This window comes from Molothrus ater, chromosome 1, assembly GCF_012460135.2.
Source record: "Molothrus ater isolate BHLD 08-10-18 breed brown headed cowbird chromosome 1, BPBGC_Mater_1.1, whole genome shotgun sequence".
Lineage (NCBI taxonomy): Eukaryota > Metazoa > Chordata > Aves > Passeriformes > Icteridae > Molothrus > Molothrus ater.
The window spans coordinates 114825705-114835304 of NC_050478.2; the positions used below are offsets into that span (position 1 = coordinate 114825705).

The following is a 9600-nucleotide window of genomic DNA, read 5'->3' on the forward strand; positions in this document are numbered from 1 at the left end:
GTGCACAGGACACTACAGAATTACTCATGCCATCTGTTTTTCTATTGTTAAAGATTAAAAATAAAACTCTGAACATTTATTATGTTGGCAGACTGAAAACCACAAACTGGTATTTTGTATTCCCTCACTTAAGTAATTATCAAGTGTCCAAAAAATAAGTGGGAAAAGAGAAAGGAGAAAAAGCCAATCTTACATCACACTAAATGATAATTTAAAAGCAATTTCCATAGAGCTTATCTCATTCCCAGTTATCCTAAGCAAATCCTGCAGTTCTCAGCCCAACTTTTCCCTTAAAAAACTGGGAATTGTTCTTTGGATTCCCCTGGAAAGGTATGGGAAATAAAAAGTTAGTTATGAGAACTAAAGAATACTGAGATGATGTCATTCAGAAGTGAGGAGCAGTTATGCCACTGCCATGCCAGCAAACTTCTCCACCCTTCCAGAAGACCTTGTTCCCTGTGCAGCTGAAGGGAAGGAGCAGGAAGGACTAGAAGACCATCTGTAAGTTTCCAGTGCAGATCCCACTCGTGCTAGTGCAGCACATGGGGCAGGAGGGGCAGCCAGGGCAGGGCCAGCAGTGCTTTTGTTCCCCCATGCCAAAGGCTTCAACTCTTGTCTGTTAGTGCTCTGTGAAGTTTTGCCTGGAAAGTACAGGCAAAAAGGGAACTTGCTTATAATCCTGTATATTCTCAATGATATAGATGTCTTCCTGAGTTTCTGGTAGAGCTAGAAAGGCTCAGGCCTTCAGTCTTCAGTGTTTCTAGATTGTCTACTTGATTTCTTTTTAGTTGTAAAAACAATACTTGGGTCAATAACCCACCTGTCTCTAGTTGAAAAACAGTTTATTCAATAGGTGAACATTAGGAATCCTGCATTTCTCTTTGCCATCCTACAAAGGAAAGATGTTGATTCACAGGAATGAGCTGAGAACATGAAGATGTCCTGTGGCCAGGGAAGCTTGAGTTTGCTGTGAAAATTATTTGCAATATTTCTTACTGGAATAATACTTGCCTCTTCTTGGCCTTGCATGTTATGTTGTGATGTAAAATGGTTCAGTATGGGATCTCATTTTCTCTGAATTATGTTTGCTGCAAAAGTGCCTACTGCAGCAGAAGTATGTGTATAGTGAGAAGTATGGCCCTGTTTCAGCCATTTTAATTTGAGGTCACACAGAGTCTAGAATCAGGGTAATCAATTTCCTCATGCTAGATTTTATCCATTCAGTTTGGTATTAACAAGGCTGGCTTGGCATTAGTGAATATAATCTGGATTTTATAAAAATTTATTCTTTGCCTGCCTCCAAAGAGACACTTTCCAGTACAGTAGAAAAAACCCCAAGTTTATGTAGACAAGCTATTATACAAAAAGGATGGAATGATGGGAAAGAAATTGTCTTTGACAAATTAATTAATATGGACTAACTAATTGTTAATAAAATGTGCTTTAATGAGAGCTTAGACATTCTCTGTCTGGGAGTGTCACTTAAAGAAATGTAAATTCTAGTTAAATAAACCCTTTATGAACAATTAGCAATTACATTTTCTGTTTCCCTGAGCAGAATAATGTGTGCCTGCAATATTCATGTGATGGGTCCAGGCATGGGCCACATTTGAGATACTCATATATCCCTCTTAGAACTATCAATTAAGATCTGACTGAAACCCTTAAGTATATTGGCACTTTGAATCTAAAAGCTGGTATGACCATTATGCCTTTGAAAGGAGATGGACTAATAAGAAAGTGCTGCAAATAAATGCAAAGGCATGGTTAAGTTGTATATATGACTAAACACAGAACACTCAGAGTAACATTGCTGCTTATCTTTTACCAAGATGAACTTTCCTCTGACCTCTCCAAAACAGAGTAAGAAAAAATTAGCTTTTATCCTTCCCTTCTCTTTAAATCTTTTACATAACATGGTGTTTATATTCCTGTTAATAAATTGTGGTGCTTTTTTATCTCACAAAGAGCTTTGAGGTCATGATTTAAAATGTGGTTTGGTAGCATGCAGGTAGAAATTTACACTTTCTTGTACTTATCTGCATCAAGAACAATATATTTAAGACTCACAAAGGAAACTGAAGATGCTGAAGTATGTTAATCTGATTTTTCTAAATAAACCTACCCCCTCAGTACCCTTTAATAGTATCAGTTTAAATATGCTGGAAGTGTAAAAGGAATTTACTCAGTTAATACACTTTTATGTATTTTTATTGCAATTATGGTCATTATTTCACAGAGGTTTGAATTGATCTCATTCATTGCCTGTGGTATGCTTTAGACTAAGCCATTCCATGCAGATTTGGATTAATTATATCTATGGAAATCCAGGGATGTGTATAGGAGTACTAGGAGGTATCCCTGCCAGCATGGCTCTACAAGGCCTTATTCTTTTTAAATATGTGAAAGAAACAGGGACATAGGAGTTGTGATGGAGACAGAATCTCTGCAGAAAACCAGTGACCTCTGTCACCATGAACCAAGTTGCATTTGCTGTAAGACAAAGAATATTCCTACCTCTCAGAAGTCACTTAAAGTACTTGTTCTCCTAAGCTTAATATGGCTGGGGACTGTAGCTTTTATAGGCAGCAAGCCATCAAATTGTATGATATTCCTGAGAACTTCCAGCTCTGAAAAACAAATACTCTGGCGATAGAAAATTCACCAAAACTTCCAACAAGCTCACCCCTATCAGTAATTTTTGTCTTTTCTCTTAAGGTGAAGTATATGAGCCATCAGGTTTTGATATGAAAACCAAGCTGAAGACATACTTGCCAACTGAAACAAAGACTTAGACATTTCCCTAAAATATTCTTTCTTTATCCTTATTTATTCCTGTATTCTTCCCCAGTGCTTTCCTACATTGTCAAAATCTTCCTTGAGCTGGTGGTGTTTCAGTAGCAGGTTACCACAGTAATAAGTACAGAAACTCCAACAATGTACTTCATTGTTTAAACATTGGAAGACTACATTAATCCTTTTATTTTCAAGCTGAGTATCAGTCATCACCTGTAGGCTCATTTCAGGACACATCTGCAGCTCTTGTTCTCTGCTGTGCAAGTGTGGTTATGTTATTTACTCTAGACTTTATGCCTCCAACCTTGTTCTACTTATCAAGACATCATTTTGCACCTATTAAAAAGCTTTAGAAAGTGGCAGGCATATTCCATCAGTTTTATTTGTTTATACTGAACTTATAAAACACCTGTTTCCTGGATGTTTTTGTTATTTCTTCTACTTGTTCAGTTTTTTATTATCAGACTAACATGCTCTTTATGTGATTCAGATCAGTGTCAGATTGACAAGCCTGGAACAGACTGTTGTATGTTTTACTTGTTTTAAATTTTAAAACAAGGTAATCGTACAAATTTCTAAAGAACATTTGAAGTCAACATAAGTTGCTTAAATAGTTTAGCATTTTTAAAACTCCTAAATGCAAATTCTTTGTGTCTATTATTTAAAATTGTCCATTATTTTCTGTTTCAGCTTATTATATTTGATTAGTATTATTATCATCAGAGGCGATGAATTAATTGTCTATATATCATCAAATAACAACTAGAAATATTAAGCAAATACTTCTGCTTAATCTGGGTCACTATTGAAAATTCTACCATACTCCTAATAACAGGATAAAAGCATAGCACTAAACTTTCCTTTCATTGGTTCTTGTTCCATTAGATAATAGAAATCTCTGTTATCAAGTTTCTCTTTAGAAGGTTTTTCTGTAATTAAGCCATTGCTCAAGAGTTTCAAGGTAAATGAGGGATCTCTTTAAAAGTTTGAGCACACAATCCCAGTGTTGCAGTCCATTATGCTTTTATTCTGCAATCAGGCTGCAGAAGCCATGCTTGCGTATGCTTCTCACACCCAGAAAAACACTGAGGTGTGGTGTAGCCTAATCCTCCTTCAATCCCCTTTTGCACGGAGTAGAAATTAGTTACTGTCGCTGATCTTATCCGAAGTAACTGGTTTTGAACCCACTCTGTCTCCTTTAGATTTCTTCTTCCACATTAATCCTTGACAGATATTTCAGCTCGAGCAAGACAGCCCTGTTGAAAGCCTGGCTGAAGGTCATACAGCTATAGAAAAGCATGTGGCAAAATAGAGGAATGAATGTGTACACAAGGTAAAATATGAATATTTCAGGCAGTAGCTGGAGGGAAGAGCCAGGAAAACTGGATGATTCCTCTTTGAGAAGGAGGCTGAAAGAAAAGTCATAGAACAGCATGTTTCCCTGCAGTAAGAGAAAGAATAATGCAGAAAAATTATGCTAAAAGAAGTAACAGGGGATGACAAAAAAGAAGAAAACCTAGTACTTCATAAAACAACTTCCAGCCTCTCTGGTTGTGCTAAAATAATTTAATATTAATATTGATTAATTTGAATTTCATATAGGGCTGCTCAAGGAAACAGGACTTCAAGGGTAATCAATCTATATATCCCAAGTGACATCACAGATCAATTGAAGGTACCAAAGAACATATGATTAAACTTGGCTTTCAACTTCCTGGCTTCAAATCTCCCTTAAGGAGTGAAACATTGAAGTCCAAATTACAGAGTATGCCAGGCTCCTTGAATTTTTGATCTATGAAATGTTTCTTACAAAAAAAACCCCCAACAACACCAACAAACCCAAAAAAAATTCACAAAAAAAGAGAAAAGATAGAAAACCAACTAAAAACACCCCCAAAACAACCCAAGAGAATTTCCCAAACTTTAGAAAAAACTTTTCTCTATGAAGATTTTGGCAGAGTCAGCATTTCTATTGCACCTTAACTGCAAGTTACATTAACATCACTAGGACCAGCAGAGGCAATAGGTGAGCATCAGGTACAGGCGAACTGCTTGGAGTAAGCTCATTTTAATTCATAAAAATTGTCAAATTGAGTGTGCAGTATTCACTTTTCTTGAACACCTTAATTCCACAAGGGAATGCATGAAAACATAAAGGAGAAAAGTAGCCCTGAATTTTATATTGATGTGATTTAAACAGGTTTGTTTAAAAATTCTTTAGATACTTCTAAATCAGTTAGGCATCATGCAAGATGCCTGCATCCATGGAAGGGATGTGCTACAGACAATCCTGTTGCTTGGGTTGTGAGGTTAGATGGCATCCTGCCCCATCACAGATGGGCATCATTTCATTATTCTCTGAATGGAAATCTTGTGATTGCCCAAGACGGAAATCTTGTGTTTGACAATAAAATACAGCCCAGCCCATGTGCCCAGGCTCTCTCATCACACCAAGGTTCCTGCTTGCCTCCTCCTGCCTCCCAAGCTCTGCACAAGTAAGAAGACCAAGTCTCTCAATTACCATGCATTTCTAGGCCATAGAAATCAAACTCAAAAAACCCCCATCTGTGACGTAGGTAGGAGCATTGCAAAGAGATTGTTCTAATGTAGCTTGATTTATATTCCAGGAATAGCATTCAGGAGCCTATTGAGAGGGAGTGATTGTGCCAGACTGGAGACAAACCCATAGAGCACCTTGCAGTGTTGTCATTACCACAGTGCATGGCAATTTCATGTGCAAAAACCTGCCCAAGTTACATTCCTCTTTGCCTGCAGGATCCAAGTGATACTCAACTTTTCTGCATCTGTATTGCTACAGCTTTATCAGAAAGTCATTTTGCATGAAAAATATACAATTTTTCATTATTCAGTCTTCTTCTTCTGTCAGGCTGAGGAAAAAAATAAATATTCATGATTTATTCTGTATAGCATAATCATGACTACAGGTTTATGAATGTCTATGCAATTGTAATAGGAAGTGATACGACTTCTGTAATCTTTCTGCACAGTCTAATAGCCCTAAAAATCCCTCATTATAATAATGCAGAAAAGCTCCAAGATTTCCTATATTGTTATATTTCTCTACTAATATTTCCTTATTCACAGACACAAAGAATAATAGAATGGTTTAGGTTGGAAGAGGACCTTTAAAATCATCTTGTTTCAACTCCCCTGCCATGGACAGAGACACCTTTAACTAGATCAGGTTTCACAGAGCCTGTCTAACCTGGCCTTTAACACTTCAAGGGATAGGGCATCCCCCACTTCCCTGTTCAACTTGTTCTACTGCCTCACCACACTCACAGGAAATAATTTTTTCCTTAAAATCTAACTTAAACCTACTCTCTTTCAGTTTGAGCCCATTCCCCCTTGTCCCATCACTACATATCCTTGTAAATAGTCTTCTATCATTCCTGTAAGGACCCTTCAGGTCCTGGAATGACACAACCCAGTCACCCCAAAACGTTCTCTTTTCCAGGCTGAAGAATCCCAATTCTCTCACAGCCTTTCCTCATCACAGAGGTGCTTCATCCCTCTGTTCAACTTGGTGGCCCCCCCTCCTCTGGACTTGCTGCAGCAGGGTGATGTCCTTCCTTAGGGGGGACCCCAGAGCTGGATGCAGCACTGCAGGTGTGCTCTCACCAGAGTGGAGCAGAGGGGCAGAACCCCTCTCTATCCCTGCTGCCCAGGCTGCTTTGGATCCAGCCCAGGACACGTTTGGCTTTCTGGGCTGGCAGTGCCATTGCTGGGCCATGTCCAGCCTCTCACCCACCAACACCTCCAAGTCCTTCTGGGCAGGGTTGCTCTGGATCTGTTCATTCCCCAGCCTGTGCTGAGACAGGGGGCTGCCCTGAGCCAGGTGCAGCACCAGCACCTGGTCTTGTTAAACCTCATGAGGTTCCCATGAATTCTCCCACAGCCCCAGTTCTGGAGCTTGTCCAGGTCCCTCTGCACGGCTCCTGCCCTTCAGGTGTGTCAGCTGCACCACGCAGCTGGGTGGCATAAAGAAGCTGTCAGAAGTGGGATTTGAACCCACGCCTCCAGGGGAGACTGCGACCTGAACGCAGCGCCTTAGACCGCTCGGCCATCCTGACCTGCCTGGATGGACAGGAAGTTCTGTTGGAACACTGTCATCATTTGTAATGAATTATGAAGCAAGTTGGGATTATGAGCCTCTGATATACCAAAAATATTTCTGCAAACAGTAAGAGGAGGCTGTAAATAGTGCTCTTGTTTTCTTTAATTTTTTTTTTTTTTGTGTGTGTGTGTGTGTGTGTTTTTAAAATAAAATTTCCGGCCCTAGTATTATTTGAAATTCCTTATGACAACAGTTGAATCTCCTATTGTTAAGACTAGACTTGCAGACATTTTAAATCAACATTTGTAAGAATGAACTAACATTAAAGAGGGGAAAAAAATCTCCAGGAATGCATGCCAACATAGCAGCTTTTAAGATACTGGTATATATTTTTTTCTTTATAATAGTACTGCTTGCTAGGAGTATAAAAATGAACTAAAATATTTTCCAGCTGGCTTGTTCTGATGACATGAGCAGATGAAAAGTTGAAGAAACTGCTAAGTAGGCATGATATACTTTTTCTCTAGCTTCTCCAGGTTAAATTCTTCATTAATTTGTTGTCTGGGTGAGATTCTTGCCATTAGTATGTAAAATAATGAAAACTTTGCATTAGTGTGTACTAATACTAAGTCTTACCTTCAATATTTGCTTTCAAATAAGTAAGTGAAGTCAGTGGTCAGAGTTATGAAGAACCAAGCAGGTATGTTTGTCCCCCTGCTGTTGATACAACTGTAGTTACTAACTTCAAATAATCTGACTGTGTGATAAGAGAGTTGGACTGTCAGCTGCTGCAAAAGCTGCAATTTTTCTCATTTTTAACATCCTACTGTACCATTCCTGGCACCACTTTATTCCAATGTTGACATAGCTTCCTTGCTGAATTTAGCTTCTCCAATGCAAAAGAAATAAAATCCTCCTCTGAGACCAAGACTGGGTTTTTGTCTCTCCTGTTTTGCTCATTGGTCCTCAGACAAGATGTAAAGTGGGAGCCAGAAGAGATTCAGCCCCAGTCTTTTGATGGTTCTCTCCCGGGTCATGTAGCCAGCACTGAACACTGTCATGGTCCTGGAGCCTGTCATTGACAAAACACAGAGGTGAGGAGGTGAGCAATAAATTATTCCTTGGTGTGTTTTGGGGAAAAAAAATGTGTCTGGAGAGAGGGGATGTTCTTTGGTGCCTGGAAGCAACCCCACAGCAAGTTTGGCTATAAATACACTGGTAAGGTTAGTGCAAGAGCTGGTGAACACAACTGCAAGCTTCAGTCCTAGGGCTGTCTCTTAGTTTAAGAAAATACCCTAAAGCTATGTGGTCTGTTAAAATAACTACAAAATAGATGTTCTAGAAAATTGACCAGTATTTAAATCAACTGCTTTTATTATATATTTACTCATTTGAAGTGTGCCTTTTCCCTGCCAGAGGCAAACAATTTGTGTCTAAGAGGAAGCTATTGCCTAGGCTAAAGGATACATCCCAACTTCAAATATTATTCCCAAGGGAAGACATATGCAGATGCTTTCCTTTGGGTGTGGAGTGCTACCAGTGGATTGAAAATTTATGATTTGTCAAGTCTGATAAACAAGATGAAGTATTTTTAATATAAGGATTAAGTGTTAAATCATCACTGTATGAGTCTTGACAGAGAGTCAAGTGCTGTTCTGAACAGAGATACTTTCCTGAACTGGAGTCTAGAAATTTTTTTTAACTTGAAATACATATTTAAGTGAAAAATGGTAGATGTGAGGGTTTTTTAACCTAAGGCCTTGTGCTGCAGTCCTCACAGTTTTCCAGGTTTAGCTGAAAATCACTGGGAGATTGCTCACTAACAGCCTAGCTTGATTCTGCAGTTCTTGGGATAGATTTGGAAACTGATAAACAAAATTCCTGATCTGTCTCAGGGAATCAGAATGAACAGTCAAAACTGATCCTTTAGTGGGTCTAAAATCTGACTATGTAAATTCTTGGCCATAATACATATTAATTATTAATGTTTTCTTTGCTGCAGGGCAGTACCTTGTTTAGCCAGTCATTTTTATTTTGTCAGCGTTTTTTCTTGTTCAGCTTAAAGGAAAGGAGCAAAGCTAAGGAGTACACTGTCTATAAAAGTAACAAAGAAATAGTTATAGTGAAACAATGGGATTTAACATTATTAAGAATTTCAAAGAATAAAAACATAGACTCATAAATGCATTTAAAAAAGCAGTGCATGCACGTGTCCAGATGTGAATGCATAATGAGTGCTAGAGGTAGATGCTAAAATACAGGCAAAGGTCAGAAAACAATACAAACAAAGAAAAACCTATGCCTAAAGTTTAAGAAATTGATGTTATTTATGTTTCAGTGTCTTCCATGTTGATGACAAAACTTTATTATGAATTTATATATGACATTTTGTCTGTGGGCTTTCACACAACTGAGTTCCTTACCTGGTTATTGCCAGGATATTGAGTGGAATCAGGCTTTGTCAGGAAGCTGGTGTTCCCTAACTCAACAGTGCAAGAAATCTTGCCTCAGCCTCAACTATTCAGGAACTGAAATTATATTTTATTCTAGACTGTTTTTCAGACTGAAAACCCTGTTTTGTGAGTCTCACATTGAGTGTGCAAAAGGGAAAAGAGAATTTCTCATCAAGCTCCCAAATCTCAGTGAGGCAAATTAAAAGTCCAGAAAGAATCTACAGCCAGAACTTAAAAGAATAAAAGAAAATGCAAATCTTGAACGGGAAAAAC

At 38.4% G+C, this 9600-nt stretch overlaps 1 non-coding gene across 1 annotated transcript; it reads right to left on the minus strand.

Annotated features, from left to right (window-relative positions):
• Window positions 1–6807: 6807 nt before the first annotated feature.
• TRNAL-CAG (transfer RNA leucine (anticodon CAG)) lies at window positions 6808–6890 on the minus strand. The gene has a single exon. It is a non-coding gene; the product is annotated as a tRNA-Leu (tRNA).
• Window positions 6891–9600: the final 2710 nt, after the last annotated feature.